The sequence below is a fragment of the Aquarana catesbeiana genome, linkage group LG03 (genome assembly GCF_042186555.1).
Source record: "Aquarana catesbeiana isolate 2022-GZ linkage group LG03, ASM4218655v1, whole genome shotgun sequence".
In the NCBI taxonomy this organism is placed as follows: Eukaryota; Metazoa; Chordata; class Amphibia; order Anura; family Ranidae; genus Aquarana; species Aquarana catesbeiana.
Window position 1 is genome coordinate 246,369,825 of NC_133326.1, and position 17,120 is coordinate 246,386,944.

Here is a 17,120-nt window from a genome sequence, read left to right on the forward strand (position 1 = left end):
TCTTGTGCACACACACACACATAGACACAAAGCAGGGACTCCACTCAGAGCTCCATCAACCTTCAGCTGTGATCCCTGTTGATCCAAGCAGGACTGGAACCCTCTGGCTGCCCCTATAGAAATCACAACACACTGCCATACTGACACAAAGATTAGCTTTGTTTTCCTAAGCTGTCTGCAGTTTAAGCACACTTCTGCTGTCTCTGCCATACACACTAAACAAGGCAGATAGGAGAGGAGGTGATTCTGCCTTGTCTGACTTTACTGGTGTCCCAAAAGGCACTTAGATCTCCTTTCTGTGCCCCCAGGGAGGAGAGTACAGCAGAGGATTTGCAGCTCCTCCACCCATAGACAGGATGATGACATCTGTAAGCAGGGCTCTCTGTCTTCACATAGATCACCACATGTGAGCTGCCCTTCAATCTGACATGCTGGATGATAAATATAACAAGCACCCACCTTCCCCAGATCTCCCTTCCCAGAAGATCACCAACAATATGGACAACACTGCTGGGAACCAGATGAGGCTGACACACTCAGGGGAGCAGTTAGCTGTTTGTGCATGGATGCTCATAAACAGTTCAGTGTTATGATGAGGAGGGCTCCTAATGAGACCACTGTTGCTGATCCTTCCAGGGACATCAGTGACAGGACACTTCTGTATAGATGCCCCAACCAGCCTGCAGGCGCTGCCGTCCCTTCTCCCGCCGCCAGGGAGCGCTGCCGAGCAATGCCTATAGCGGGACTGCTCGGAGTGAAGGGTTAATGCAGCAACTGGTGACCCGACTACAGTGTGTGAGGGAGACATGGCACCGATAACGAGGGGAACAGGGAGCCCGACATTCCTCAGCAGGGAAGGCTGCAGCGAGCCCCTCTTTTACAACTTGTATTAGAAGGCAGTATATAGGGACACACACTTACCGCAGCGCGCTGAGTATCCCGTGTACAGGTCACATGGGTGGTGGCGGTGGAAGCAGTTCCTCAGCCTGTCGTCCCCGTCCAATACTTCATATGTGAGGAGAGAGCTCCGTGCCGCCTCTAGGTGAGTCCGCTCTACTACTAACTCCGGCACTCCGCGAGCCTTCCACACTGCTAACGTGACATGAGCTTTCCTCTCCTCTCATTGGCTGCGGCGCGGAGCCGTCCTCCAATCAGCGGGCCCGAGCTGCTATCAGCGCAGCATATTCCCCTGCAGTCATGAATCCCCTGCGGGGGGTTGTTGATTCACACAAAAGGGATGTCGCAGCGCCTGACTGCAGACTGCTGTCACCATGTAGTCACCTTACACGACCATTGCAATCCACGTTTATTAGAGGTCACTGGTGCAAGACACAAGAGCATAATTGCTGCCTCTCTCTATACACTTCTACAGCGGAATTCCCCCCCTTGGAGGCTCAAGGAATTCTCATTTCCTTGGTGTGGAGACTAAAGTCATAAAGAGCCTGGGAGACCATTGGTGGCAAATGTTATCCATGTATATAGAAATAGAAAATGATTAGTGAGAAGCAAACAATAGCATTAGATATGGTGGCTGCATTAGTTTGCTTTTTCCCCCTCTGTTGTCACCTGGTGATCTGGCCACTTACACATCTCTGTATTAGAGTGTCCCCACTCTGGATGAAGGAGCACAGGGGGCACCTAAGGACAGCAGCTTTTTGGATGGCGGCAAACAATGCGCCCGCACCCCCCTCTCCCCCATCCCGGTCGATCACAAGCCCCGCACTTGTCCTATCTGGGTTCACAGACATCGCTTCCACCAGGCGTCAGATTCCCCTGCGTATCCTCCTCCATAGCTCCCAACTGTCCCTGATTTCGAGGGATTGTCCCTGATTTGGAGCAATGCCCCTCTGTCCCTCATTCTTCCTCATTTGTCCCTCATTTTGGTCTGATCTCTCTCTCTCTCTCTCTAAATATATATATAAAATGCACTTTTTATCTATCAAAAAGTGTTTTCCAGCACTAAACTTTTCATTTGATTTCTAAATTGCTGTATTTGTAAATTCCAAAAGCCAATATAACGGAATTGTAGAGGTAAAAGAAGCACTTGTGGGTTTAACCAATCTTGTTCAATTCTCCTTTAAGGGGGCGTGGCAAGGGGTGTGTCCTATGCCTGCATACTTTTGCTGATAGGTGTCCCTCATTCAAATTAAAACGTGGTGCTGCGCTCATCCAACAAGAACATAGTACATAAAAAATATGAATGAATATAAAACCAAAGTGACAGTGCTAGTAGTAGATACACTAATCCAATGACATAAAATGATGCAAAAATACCATAAAAGTGACAGTGCTTATGATATCATGATAGTATTAAATGGTAACTAGTAGCTGTGACATAATGGATAAATCAGCCCACATGTGACCAAAAACATGTGAAAGATCATAACAGTGAATAATAGTGCAATTAACAGCCCCAATCCGTAACTGAAATTCAAATGGGTAGACTAAATCTTGAGATGGGCTTGTACAACAGTGCAAGTAATGTGCATGCCAAGCACACAACATGCAGACAATAAACAAAGCGACTAGTGCAAACAAACATAAAATCCTTGTGAATAATAGCTCAAAATGTCCAAAATAAAGTGCACATATAACAATCCTCCTTAGGGGGGTGAGGTGGCTGGAACAAATTTAAGTGATGTTGCCTCTTCGTGCAACACACCACACGCTTATAAGTAGTGACCCCTTACCTTCAGGTAATGGGGTAACAGTATAAACCAGTATTAGAAGTAACGGCCCTTTCTCCTGGTGCAGGGGCTAGGTCCTTCCAGGTGACAGGATACCAACGTAAGACCAGTATTTAGGGGCGACAACCTTTAATCCTATGAATGACAGCCTCATGCGGGAGCTCAGTCCCTCCACAGATATAGAGGGGGTAACCAAATGAGAAAAGAACAAAGGAAGGTCCCAAATAGTGTGATATTGTCGGCTAAAAGCTGGGTTTTATTAGCATAAAAAAGTACTCACATTAAAAACAAACAGAGCGATGCCTTATCTCAGACGAGCAGCGAGCTCGTATCACCAGTCAGCATAGAGTGCCTGTCCCGTCCCTACGCGTGACGTCACACACCACGTGACTTCATCAGGGGATCCTCATTCCGATCTCAAAAAGTTGAGAGGTATGCTCCTCCTCGGCATCATGGCGGCTTCCACCTCGCATCTCCTCCCTCCTCCTCCTAGGCGGCCAATAGGATCGCTTCCCCTCTTGGCCAATCAGGTGACGGGGCTTCCTGATTGGTCGGGAGGAGAATCAGGATGACAATAGCGAATATTAATTCGCTATTGTCACACAACTAGGTGGGCTCGAGTGCAGTGCTCTGTGCCCCCAAGCCCACCCTTTTTTGAAGCCTATTAGAGCCTCTGGCTCTAATCACATGCTTCTAAAAAAAACATTGGAATCCATGCGTCCGGCACCCCGCATTTAGATTAGGGGTCAGACGCATGGATGGGGGCAGCGTTAGGTAGACTAGCAGATAGTCTGCTAGATCTAAAGCCAAGTACACACTATTTGTTTTTTTTTTCATTCAACCCACAGGTCGAACGAAAAAAAAAAACTGTCAGCTCCGGAGCCGCTGTACTTATCATGTGAGGTTAGTTCAGTGATCTCCCCCGCTGAGCTGTTGTGTTCTGACAGTTTTTTTGAACCGACAAATGTCTCCCGACATTCTGCCTGTGTACGGGGCTTTAGTGAGACCTCATTTAGAATACCCCTGTTCAGTTCTGGGGACCTCGCTTACAAAAAGATATTGTTAAAGTGGTTATAAACCCTTACACACCACTATTACTCACAGGTAAGCCTATAATAAGACTTACCTGTAGGGACTGGAACCATACAGGTTTAGGAGATATTTACCATATACTCTTGCGCCAAAGTCATCGGCACATGGGCACTGAGGAAACGGCCCGAGCGTGCCCTTTCTTCAGCAGCCATGACCAGCATCTCCAATGCGCATGACGTCATTGCGGCTCCGGCCAATCACATCGCCGGAGCCCGCGAACCCGGAAATAACTCCAGGAGACATGTCGCTGGTCACAGTGGTGTGCGGGGACCGCTGCAACAGCTTCGGTCTAAGGTAAGTATTTCATAATGAGCTAGTATGCGATGCATACTAGCTCATTATGCCTTTGTCTTACAGGGTTTTTTTTTGTTTTTTTGGGGGGTTTACAACTACTTTAAGACAGAATGAGTCCAGAGACAGGTAACAAAAGTGGTGAAAGGTTGGGGGGATAAAACATCGAGAGAGAGATTTCAGGAACCCAATATGTACAGTCTGGAGGAAAGAAGGGAAAGGGGAGACATGATGGAAACCTTTAAATACATCAAGGGGGTGACTAAGGTTCAGGGGGGCAGTTTTTTCAATATAAAACCAAAATCAAAAACACGGGGACATGACCTCACACTAACTGGAGGAAAGTTCAAAACTAATCATAGAAAGTGTTATTTTTCTGAAAGGGTGGTTGATGATTGGAATTAACCACCAGCAGAGGTAGTTAGATAGTCAACAGTAAATGGCTTCAAACATGCTTAGGACAAACATAAATCTATAGTCAGACACAGTGGCGGCTGGTATTTTCTTTTTTGTGGGGGGGCAAACAACCACCCTCTGGTTGGCCGGCATCCCCCTGTGCACGGTCGGCCGTGTCACCCGCACATCCCCCATCGGTAGGTCATCCAGCCCCGCACTTACCCCATCTAGGCCGCAGGCGGGCAGCACTCCTACAGGCGGTGGGTGGGTGTTTCTATCGTGTCTCCTCCTTTTCTGCATCACAGCGGCTTCGGCCATGTGTCTCCTCCTCCTAGGCGTCCAATAGGATTGCCTGTCCTTTCAGCCAATTGGGTGAAAGGTCTCAGGACCTGCTTACTGATTGTCCGGGAGGAGAATCAGTGTGATCATAGCGAATATTCATTCGTCGGGGACAGCAGCTACGACGGCTCGCAGGAACGAGCCGACCTGCTGCAGTATAATGACGGCGACTGGTCGGCAAGCGGTTAATGAGACCCCAAACACAGTGCATTTGCCCACACCAGATGACATGGTACAGAAGTAACATGCGATGTGGTTGCAGTGAATTTCCAAAAGTAATGCATGCACTTCTTATGGTGCGGTACGGTGCAATTTCAGCCCATTCCATTGAATGGGCTGAAATCACAACACACAAAATTGCATGTCAATCACACAGGAACATGCTGTGCACTTCTGTACAATTCCCAGTGTGAACTTTAAAGCCTAACTCTGGGCACCAGGAAAAAATAGCCTTGCAGTGGGGTCTTCCCCACTGAAAAGGTTAGATGTTCATAAGCATAAGGCTGGGTTCACACTGGTGCGACACGACAGCCGTCCTACTTTGGATCCGACTTTGCCCTGCGACATGAAGCCGGCATGTGTCCGACTTTCAATGAACGGGGATCCGACTTGGATCCCCGCCAATGCCGGTGTCTTATCGAATTCAGTCCCCTATCATATAGTGTCCTCCCTGTACTGCGCAGGCGCAGTACGGAGGACAAAAGAGACGCCGAAAGTCTCCGAAGTTCAACAGCTGATCGTCAGCTGTACACGGCGCCTGCGCATTTATTCTTACCCTATGTCCAGGATCATTCCCTACTATCCAAGTGGACATAGAGTTAGAATAAATATTTGCCGAGCGCAGCGAGGCCGTGCCCGAAGCGTGGCGAGCGAAGCGAGCCCGCGAGGGGCCCTCTTACACTGCCATCGCTAACAAGTGCCCGAGCGCCGTGTACAGCTGATGGTCAGCTGATCAACTTCGGGCATTTTCGGCATCTCCTGCTCCTCCGTACTGCGCAGGCGCTGCGCCTGCGCAGTACGAGGCGGACACTATCTGATACGAGGACACTATATGGCAGAACACCGGCACTGTGTTTGGTATGAATCTTTAGGGGGGAACTCCGCGCCAAATTTTAAATAAAAAACCGGCATGGGTTCCCCCTCCAGAGGCATGCCAGGCCCTTGGGTCTGGTATGGACCTTGAGGGGAACCCCCTACGCCGAAAAAACGGCGTGGGGGGTCGCCCCCAATCCATACCAGACCCTTATCCGAGCACGCAGCCCGGCCGGACAGGAATGGGGGTGGGGACGAGCGAGCGCCCCCCCCCCTCCTGAACCGTACCAGGCCACATGCCCTCAACATCAACATGGGGACAAGGTGCTTTGGGGTGGGGGGCCGCAGCGCGCCCCCTCCCCCAAAGCACCAACCCCCCATGTTGAGGGCATGCGGCCTGGTACGGTTCAGGAGGGGGGGGGCGCTCGCTCGTCCCCACCCCCATTCCTGTCCGGCCGGGCTGCTTGCTCGGATAAGGGTCTGGTATGGATTGGGGGGGACCCCCACGCCGCTTTTATCGGCGTAGGGGGTTCCCCTCAAGATCCATACCAGACCCAAGGGCCTGGTATGCTCTTGGAGGGGGAACCCATGCCGGTTTTTTATTTAAAATTTGGCGCGGAGTTCCCCCTCAAGAACATCTGAGCACAAGTCGCGTGCCAAAGTCGGATCATGCAAGACGGCAATCCGACTTTGATCCGACTTCAATGATAGTCAATAGGCTGAAGTAGGATCAAAGTCGGACCAAAGTAGTACAGGGAGCATTTCTAAAGTCGGAACGACTTGTGTCGGACCAGTTAGGACGGCTCCCATAGGGAAACATTAAATTTCACACGTCATGCGACATGAGCTCCCAATGTCGGAGCGTTTGTCGGACCAGTGTGAACCCAGCCTTAGGCAAGGATCTCTAAATTACAGCTCACAGGCCACATGTGCCTGCTACAAGATTGTATCCTGCCTGCAACTGATGTGCACTGTCTCAGTGGACTCTGATAAAAGGTGGATTCTGATATAAGGGGGCACACTCAAGGGAACTCTGATGTAAGGGGTACTCTGATGGAGATCCGCACATAAAGGGGGACTCTGATGTGAACTCTGGTAAAAGGAGGAACCTGATGTAAGGGGGGAGGAGTCTCTGATGTGTACTCTGATGTAAGAGGGGGGCTGATGGGGACCTATCATAAGTGGGGACTCTGCTGTGGACTTTGATGTAAGGGGGACTGTGGTGGGGACCATGAAGTAAGGGAGTATTCTGATGGGGACCCTGATGTAAGGGGTGGGCTTTGATGGGGACCCTAATGTAAGGGGCACTCTGATGGAGAACCCTAATGTAAGGGTGACTCTGATAGGGCCCCTGATGTAAGGGAGGTCTCTGATGGGGACTCTGATGTAGGGGGTACTCTGATATGGACTCTGATACAAGGAGGACCCTGATGTAAGGAGGGGGAGGGTCTCTGATGTGGACGCCGATGTAAGGGGCACTCCGATGGAGACCCTAATGTCAGGGTGACTCTGATGCGGCCCCTGATGTAAGGGGGTACTCTGATATGGACCCAGATAAAAGGAGGACCCTAATGTAAGGGGGGGGAGGGTCGCTGATGTGGACTCTGATGTAAGGGGTACTCCAATAGAGACCCTGTAAGGATGTAAGGGTGACTCTGATGGGGCCCCTGATGTAAGGGAGGACTCTGATGGGCACCCTGATATAAGGGGGGGACTCTGATGGGAACTCTGATATAAGGAGGGGACTGATGAGGACCCTAATGTAAATGGCACTCTGATGGAAACCCTAATATAAGGATGACTCTGATGGGGCCCCTGATATAAAGGGGTACCCCGATGTGGCCTCTGATAAAAGGAGGACCCTGATGTAAGGGGGATGCTGATGGGGACCCTAATGTAAGGGATGACTCTGATGTGGACTTTGATGTAAGGGAGAATATGATGCTGACCCTGAAGTAAGAGAGAATTCTGATGGGGACCCGGATGTAAGGGGGGACTGATGGGGACCCAAATGTAAATAGCACTCTAATGGGGCCCCTGATAAAAAGAGGGTACTGTGATGGGGCCCCTGATATAAGGGGGTACTCTGATGTGGACTCTCATAAAATAACAACCCTGATGTAAGGAAGGGGGGTCTCTAATGTGGACTCTGATGTAAGGAGGACTTTGATAGGTACTCTGGTGCAAGGGAGGATTCTGATGGGGATCCTAATGTAAGGGATTGATTCTAATGGGGGCCCTGATATAAGGGGGGACTTTAATGGGGACCCTAATGTATCGGGGACTCTGAGACCCTGATATAAGGAGGAATCTAATATGATAGATGCAAACTGAGTTTATTTTTGTTTGACTTTCGATAATAGCTCATTTTTATTTTAAACGTCATTAATTTCAAGCCTCTTGAGGATTGACAATGGGGCAGTTTGCCCATAAACACATTGCCTGTTTGTGGCCAGCCCATTTCCAATTCCACCTCATGTGCTTTATCCCGCTGTTAGCCCAGTACTCCTCACCCCAGGCAGGCTCAATTTACAGATCACTGGTGGTTGTCAAATTCAAGGCTACTTCTATGTGTTGCTGGCTATGCTGTGGGAACTCACACTGCTTAACTTCATTTGCTACATGTGGATGGATACTTTGTTTCTTCTTGTATTAAAATACAAAATATAAAATATGTATTTTTTAATGATACATCTCTCTGCCCTGTCTTTTGCTTTTATCTTCTGTTTCAGCTGAGTTCCCCTTGATCCATTCCAAGGTACTCTGGGATGCTTAACCCTATGCATGGATTACTTATGGACTTTGATTGGGGACTGTTCTGGACTTTTGCCTACTTTAATTTTTTTTATTATTATTATATAGGATTTATATTGCGCTTTACAACATTAGGGTAGACAGTACAATTACAATACAATTCAATACAGGGGGGAATTAGAGCCCTGCTCATTAGAGCTTACAATCTAGGAGGGAGGGTGATTAATGATATATTTCCATTATAGGGAAGCCTGTACATTAGGCTAGAAGCGCCAGTATATATTTTTCCTTGGGTAAATTTAGCCTGTTGTTTACTGACATTCTTATTTCCTCGGAGATACATTGTGATCCTGGTAGTTTTCTCCCTTGTCTGTTTTATTCTGACTACGCAAAGCAAAGAAGTAGATCTAAGCTGGCGTAGTCAGTTTGCGTAGCTCTTCTTCCTGACAGAGATACAGAACACCGTGTCCGCACACAGTGGGCCTGTATATCTGTTGTCAGTAATCCCAGTCCATATTTTGCACTAGGACCATTACCTAAATAGATAAGTAACTGCCTGAACACATTAAACATCCCCCTGGGCAAGGGCGTAACTAAAGACGTAGTAGCCTAGGCGGGCCATATTGGGCCCAGAAGCATAGGGAGTTGAGATTTGCTTGGCTACACCGTGATTTATGCAGGAAGCAATAACATTTGGATTGCAAATTTGTGATAAAATATGCACATATACAATATATATACAGTGCATTGAAAAAGTATTCATACCCCTTGAAATTTTCCACATTTTTGTCATGTTACAGCCAAAAAATTAAATGTATTTTATTGGGATTTTATGTGATAGACCAACGCAAAGTGGTACATAATTGTGAAGTGAAAGGAAAATGATCAATCGTTTTCAACATTTTTTACAAATAAATACCTGAAAAGTTTGGTCTGCATTTGAATTCAGCCCCCTTTACTCTGTTACCCCTAACTAAAATCTAGTGGAACCAATTGCCTTCAGAAGTCACCTAATTAATAAATAGAGTCCACCTGTGTGTAATTTAATCTTAGTATAAATACAGCTGTTCTGTGAAGCCCTCAGAGGTTTGTTAGAGAACCTTAGTGAACAAACAGCAACATGAAGGCCAAAGAACACACCAGACAGGTCAGGGATACAGTTGTGGACAAGTTTAAAGCAGGGTTAGGTTATAAAAAAAAATCCCAAGCTTTGAATGTCTCACGGAGCACTGTTCAATCCATCAGCCAAAAATGGAAAGAGTATGGCACAACTGCAAACCTACCAAGACATGGCCGTCCGCAAAAACTGACAGGCCGGGCAAGGAGAGCATTTTCTTCAGCAGGGACAGGGGAGCTGGTCAGAGTTGATAGGAAGATGGATGGAGCCAAATACAGGGCAATCTTAGAAGAAAACCTGTTAGAGTCTGCAAAAGACTTGAAACTGGGGCAGAGGCTCACCTTCCAGCAGGACAAAGACCCTAAACATACAGCCAGAGCTACAATGGAATGGTTTAGATCAAAGCATGTTCATTTGTTAGAATGGCCCAGTCAAAGTCCAGACCTAAATCCAGTTGAGAATCTGTGGCAAGACTTGAAAATTGCTGTTCACAGATGCTCTCCATCCAATCTGACAGAGCTTGAGCTATTTTGCAAAGAAGAATGGACAAAAATGTCACTCTCTAGATGTGCAAAGCTGGTAGAGACATACCCAAAAAAACTTACTGCTGTAATTGCAGCGAAAGGGGGTTCTACAAAGTATTGGCTCAGTGGGGCTGAATACAAATGCGCGCCACACTTTTCACATATTGAATTGTAAAAAAAAAAATTGAAGACCACTTATGATTTTCCTTCCACTTCACAATTATGTGCCAAAAAAAATACATTTACGTTTTTGGTTTTATATATATATATATATATATAGAGAGAGAGATCTATCTATCTATCTATCTATCTATCTATCTATCTATCTATCTATCTATCTATCTATCTATCTATCTATCTATCTATCTATCTATCTATCTATCTATCTATCTATCTATCTATCTATCCATCTATCTATATTAATATTAATTGGAAGCCAATATATGTTTACTATGAAATGATTTTCTATTCTGTACTGGGTTCTGAAACAATGCTAATGAAAGTGTTTTTGCAGCTGCTGGACATGTAATGACATTCCCCTGCCACCTCTCGCTGAATATTAACTGTATTTAAAGCAGACAATCACCCTCTTTACCCACTTTCTCCAATATTAAAATGACACTATGGGGGTTATTTACGAAAGGCAAATCCACTTTGCACTGCAAGTGCACTTGCAAGTGCATTCGCTCTAAATCTAAGGGGTAGATCTGAAATGAGTGGAAGCTCAGCTGATTTTATCATCCAATCATGTGCAAGCTAAAATGCTGTTTTTATTTTCCTTGCATGTCCCCCTCGGATCTACAGCGACTTTACTTCCAAGTGCACTTGCAGTGCAAAGTGGATTTTCCTTTAGTAAATAACCCCCTATAAGTACCTTCTATTGCTCTCAGCCTACTCCAAATGTGATCTGACTTTTAGAGGGGGGTTAGGGGGTGATCTTTTTTCCAACTCAGTGATTCTGTTTTTGATTTTTTTTCTGACACGTTGGTATTATATCTTTCACTTTAATGTTATAATTTGCCCTGGGTAAATACAGCTGGATAAAACAAAAACTGTGCCTATCTTCATTTCAGGTTGCAAAAGCAAGAAACGGTGATTACTTTAAAGGGGTGATTCATATATATGTATATTTATAAATATATATTATATATGAAGGGGGTTACACCATCACTTGCACTAATTATATGTGAATTTTGATATACAGTATATGCACTTTATTTTACTTGTTTTTACTGCAATGATAGGGATGTATGTAGTTGTCATGTTTGCTATCAGAATTATTGCTCTTACATTAAAGTGGAGTTCCACTGGTTTTTGAGTTTTTAAAACAAAAAAAGTACAGCTGATGACTTTTAATAAACAGGCACTGACCTGTCCCACGGTCTAGCAATGCAGCCACCCGAAGCCTCCATTCTCTCCCCCTCCTCTTCGTGGCGCCAACATTGTGAGTGTGGGCGCCTGGTTGTGACAGTTTACGGCTTCACAGCCGGGCACAAGCCGCGCTGGGCTCCGTCAATGGTCAGGAAATGTTCTGGGACCTGTCACGTGTCCCAGAACATTGCCTAGAGGGAGGGGCCGCCTAGGCGGTCAGAAGTCGGAAGGAGGAAGTGGGACAGGAAGTCCCACTCCAAACCAGGTACCCAGCACCCCCCCCCCCCCCAAAAAAAATGACATAATGCCATAATGTCATTTGGTTGGGCTGATATCACTATAGCGCTGCACTTTACTATTTACACTGTCTACATGGATCACCTTTGCAGATATTGGCCAGGTGACAGGAAGATTTTGAGGATCTGAAGAATATAGCAAGTTTAAACAATTATTCTTCTATACTCCAAAGATATGATGGTAGGTTAATTGGCTCCTGTCTAAATTGGCCCTAGTATGTGTATGTATGAATGTGAGTTAGGGACCTTACATTGTAAGCAACTTGAGGGCAGGGACTGATATGAATGTATAATATATGTAAAGCGCTGCATAAATTGACAGTGCTATATAAGTACCTGTAATAATAATGAAGAATATTTTGGTAGAGCTCACTGGTTTGGGTCCAGCACTCTACCAACACGTTTACTTTCAAACTATAAAAAATGGCAAATAGACTATTTTCCATATTAAAGGTATCACTGGCTTATCAATTTTTTTTTTTTTACGCTGGCAATCCATTTAAAATATAATTCAAGCTTTTCATATTCAGTAATGAAGTCAATATTATTGAATGCTTGTTTCCAATAAATATTAGTAAACAAAATGACTATTATCATATGTATAGATTGATTTGAGTATCCTATACTATTGTATTCATCAAAACTACTTATTTATTTAAATCATACAGATACTTCTTATTATAATTTCTTATTATGGTTTCATTTCTATAGCCCACGTCTGTTGATGTAGACTGCTATAAATTTAATGCATGGGGAATTCTATGACTGCATTCTAATTATCCACCCATTTCTGTCAATGTCTCTTTTTTTCCTAAACTCCTGCAAGCCTTCTGCGCATAGGAAGTCAGCTAACAGTACAGGGCGAAATTGTTAATTCTGTATGTATGCACACATTGCACTGGTCTTTAAAGCAGTCACACACCTTAGCATTTCTAATTATGAGTGCTGATGGGCAAATGAACATTGATTTTAGGTTTGTGTCTCTAGGCATTATACGCTCTGATGTAGCCTTACTGTAGGTGTAGCTACAGATGAGGCTCATGTTGGTTGAATACAGCTGAGTACACTGAAAGCCAGACACCTGTTTATTTATGTTGGCAGGCCTAATCCCTTGGTGAGTAACAACAACAGCTAATAGACCAGCCCTGTTCTGAAAAAAAAAAAAAGTACAGTATTGTTTCTTCTTACATATATAGAAGGTGCATGCTGCTCCTAAACAGAAAGACATCTGTTTGGGGAAAATATACCCAAGCTTACTTCTCAGGATATAGAAACAAATGAAACCTATCAAAAACCTGGGCAGCTCAGACTGGAAATATATGAGAAGTGAACAATCTAGAAGCAAAGGTTACTTTCAATGAAATCTGCATGTCAAAAAGATCAGTAGACCAGAGATACAGGCATTGGGCTTTATCGAGAGGATTAATGCCTTGTACACACGATAGGATTTTCCGATGGAAAATGTGTGATAGGACCTTGTTGTCAGAAATTCCGACCATGTGTAGGCTCCATCACACATTTTCCATAGCAATTTTCGACAAACAAAGTTTGAGAGCTGGCTTTAAAATTTTCCAACAATAAAATCCGTTGTCGGAAATTCCGATCGTGTGTACACAATTCAGACGCACAAAGTGCCACGCATGCTCCGAATCAAGCAGAAGAGCAGCACTGGCTATTGAATTTAATTTTTCTTGGCTCGTCGTACGTGTTGTACGTCACCGCGTTCTTGACGTTCGGAATTTCCGACCAACTTTGTGTGACCGTGTGTATGCAAGACAAGTTTGAGCCAACATCTGTCGGAAAAAAATTCCATGGATTTTGTTGTCGGAAAATCCTATCGGGTGTACAGGGCATTAGAGGTGACAGAGCCTCCGCCAATCTTGAATTATTAAAGAACATGGGAGCTCAGTCCCAGTGGATGCATCTATTGGTTCTTTAATGTGGTGGCTAGCCTCACTGACCAATAGGGAGCTTAATAAGTCAAAAAGGGAAAAATTCTCATTGAATTTTTTAGGTAGTTTCCCATATCTCTGTATCTCCGCCAATCTTGAATTATTAAGGAACACAGGAGCTCAGTCCCGGTGGACTGCATCTATTGGTCCTTTAGGCCCCTTTCACGCGGACGGACTATCTATCCATTTTTCTTCCATCCATCAACGGACGACAATGCATTCCTATGGGCAAACAGATGACCATCTGTTACCATCCGTTAACCTCCGCTTCCGTTTTTATCCGGTTTTTTTTAACGTACAAGGCTACGTTCAGATCCGTTAAAACGGATATTAACTGGCAATGTCCGGCAGCGTCCGATCAGTTAAGATTCGTTTTAAAGAAATAATTCAAAGTTCATACTTTGACAAATAAAAAATAAAAGTGAAAAAAACCTTTATTTTAAAAGGGTTATGCAGAATAATAAAACTAAAACTGTTTTAAACATATCATGTGCTTTTGTGTCTTTTTATGCTATCAGAACACAATTAAATAACCAAATTAATTAATTGATAAATTTAAATTTGCACTGCATTATTTACATATATTGGTACTGCCATGGAACTTCTCCTGATGGAGATAGAAAGTAGTCGGCAAATTGTTCACGCATGGCAATGTAGGATGGGAGGAGCAATGCTTTCTGCGTAATTTCCTTAAAGGCACAGAAACTGCTGTAAACGGATGAAACGGATACAAAAACGGATGAAAAAAGGAAGGTAAACGTGTACATTAACGGATGAAAACAGATATTAACGGAACAGAAGACGGATGAAGACGGATGAAGCAACGGATAGGAACTGATACGTTTTTAACGTGGCTAAACTGATGGTGCCCGTGTGAAAGGGGCCTTAACGTGGTGGTTGGCCTCACTGACCAATTGGGAGCTTAATAAGTCGAAAGGGAAACATTCAAGTTTTTAGGTAGTTTCCCATATCTCTGTATCTCCACCAATCTTAAAATGATTGTAAGGGTTTGTTTAAAAAAAAATAAATAACAAACATATACTTACCTCCACTGTGCAGCTCGTTTTGTATAGAATGACCCTGAACCTGCTCTTCTGGAGTCCCTCGTCGGCTCTCGCGGCTCCTCCCCACATCAGATAACCCCCTGGGAGAAGCGTGCTCCCGGGGGGTTACTTTGTGGGCACGCTCCTAAGTCCAGCTCCTAAGTCCAGCATTCTGCGTCCATAGAGGCTGAATGCAGGACTCGGCCCCACCCCCCCGGCGCCTGCATCATTGGATTTGATTGACAGCAGCCAATGGCTGGGCTGCTATCAATCTATCCAATTGAGAGCCAAGAGCCCCGGGCAGAGAGACGGTCAAGTTCTAGGGCTCAGGTAAACGGGGGAGCTGGGGGGCCGGTCACTGCCAGGTGTTTTGCACCTTAATGCATAGCATGCATTAAGGTGAAAAAAACACGTAGGTTTACAACCCCTTTAAATTATTAAGGAACATGGGAGATCAGCCCCAGTCGTCTGCATCTATTGGTCCTTTAATGTGGTGGCTAGCTTCACTTACCAATAGGGAGCCTAATATGTTAGAAAGGGAAACATTCAAGTTCAGTTTTTGAGGTAGTTTTCCATATCTCTGGATCTCTTAAACCTGTAGACATTCAGTTTTCGCTAAAGATAACCTCTGCTTATGTATTTATTCATCATATGCTCAGCTGGAATTTGAACCACTTGCCACCAGTATAATGTAGATATACTGCAGCAAGGTGGCACTGCTGCACCGGATCACAAACTAAGTATGTTATCTGATGCTTCCAGGTCTGGGACACACATGCGTACTGCCGGCGACCCGCTGTGATTAGACACAGTGGGAGCTGATCTGCCATTACAACGGACTCGTTCGCCTTCACCCACCGACCATTAGGCAGAGAGCCAAAGCGGTGATCTGCCTATGTAAACAAGGCAGATCGCCATTCTGCCAGTACAGAAGGATCCTGGGTTCCTGTAAAGCAGAAACATGGATCCATGCCTTCCCCTAGTACAAGCACCTCCCACACAGTGCACAAACACTTGATAGGCACACAGTTAACCCATTGATCGCCCCTGATGTTCAACCTCTTCCCAGCCAGTGTCATTAGTACAGTGACAGTGCATATTTTTAGCACTGTGTCAGTTAGTGTGCCGACTGTCCACTGCAATATTGCAGTCCTGCTATAAGTTGCTGATCGCCGCCATTACTAGTAAAAAAAATAAAAATAAAAATATCCCATAGTTTGCAGACGATATAACTTTTGCGCAAACCAATATATATATATACGCTTATTGGGATTTTTTTTAACCAAAAATATGTAGCAGAATACATATTGGCCTAAACTGATGAAGAAATTTGATTTTTTTTTTCATTTTTTTTTAATTGGATATGTGTTATAGCAGAAAGTAAAACATACTGGTGTTTTTTTTTTTCCAAAATTGTCAGTCTCTTTTGCTTATAATGCAAAAAATAAAAAAACGCAGTGGTGATGGTGATCAAATACCACCAGAAAGCTCTATTTGTGGGAAAAAATTGCCTGGTTGTGAAGGGGGATAAATCTTCCGGAGGTCAAGTGGTTAAACAGGTTTACAATCTCCTTTTGATTTACCAGAACTATGTAACAGGAGGAGAAACCTAAGAAATGAATTCAATTAGTATCAAACCAGGCAGGTCCTTGTAATACACGATTGATTGTAGATCTAAAAGAGATTGTGCTCTTAGATTGCCTGCAATCTCCCTCACTGGCTGCTGACATCTTTGCCCCACCTTCTCCCAGTTACGTGATCTCCGGCCATCTGTATCGTCCACCCGCCAAATGACACAACTCTTGTTCATGTGCAGGAGTTCATTCATCCCGGCCGTGCCCAAAACGGCGCATTGTTTGCACAATTGCAGATTTTCAGTTGAAGTTCCACTTTAAGTTATATAATTCTAATGTTGCCCATGCACTAAGTTGTTTTGACTATTTAAAAGTTTTTTTTTTCTTTTTATTGAATGTATAAGAATTGCTAAACAAATTTTAGCAATGACCATTTAGGCCTGAACTCTGGAACCATAAGGCAAGCAAAGGGCAAAGCTAAGTAAAGTGGTAGTAAAGTCCATTTGTTTATGTTTTACCTACAGGTAAGTCTATAATAAGGCTTACCTATATGTACTATAAATATCTCTGAAATGTGCACCGTTTAGGAGATATTTACTTGTGTAGCAATCAGTGACATCACCGGCGCATGCGCTCTGAAGGAAGGGCATAC

The 17,120-nt window shown here is 44.7% G+C and overlaps 1 protein-coding gene across 1 annotated transcript in view; it reads right to left on the minus strand.

Annotated features, from left to right (window-relative positions):
- PRICKLE1 (prickle planar cell polarity protein 1) overlaps nt 1-1,106 on the minus strand; it is an 86,757-nt gene extending 85,651 nt beyond the window's left edge. Inside the window, 1 exon segment of the mRNA XM_073619941.1 lies at nt 922-1,106. The gene's annotated coding sequence lies outside the window, so the exon portion shown is untranslated.
- Nucleotides 1,107-17,120: the final 16,014 nt, after the last annotated feature.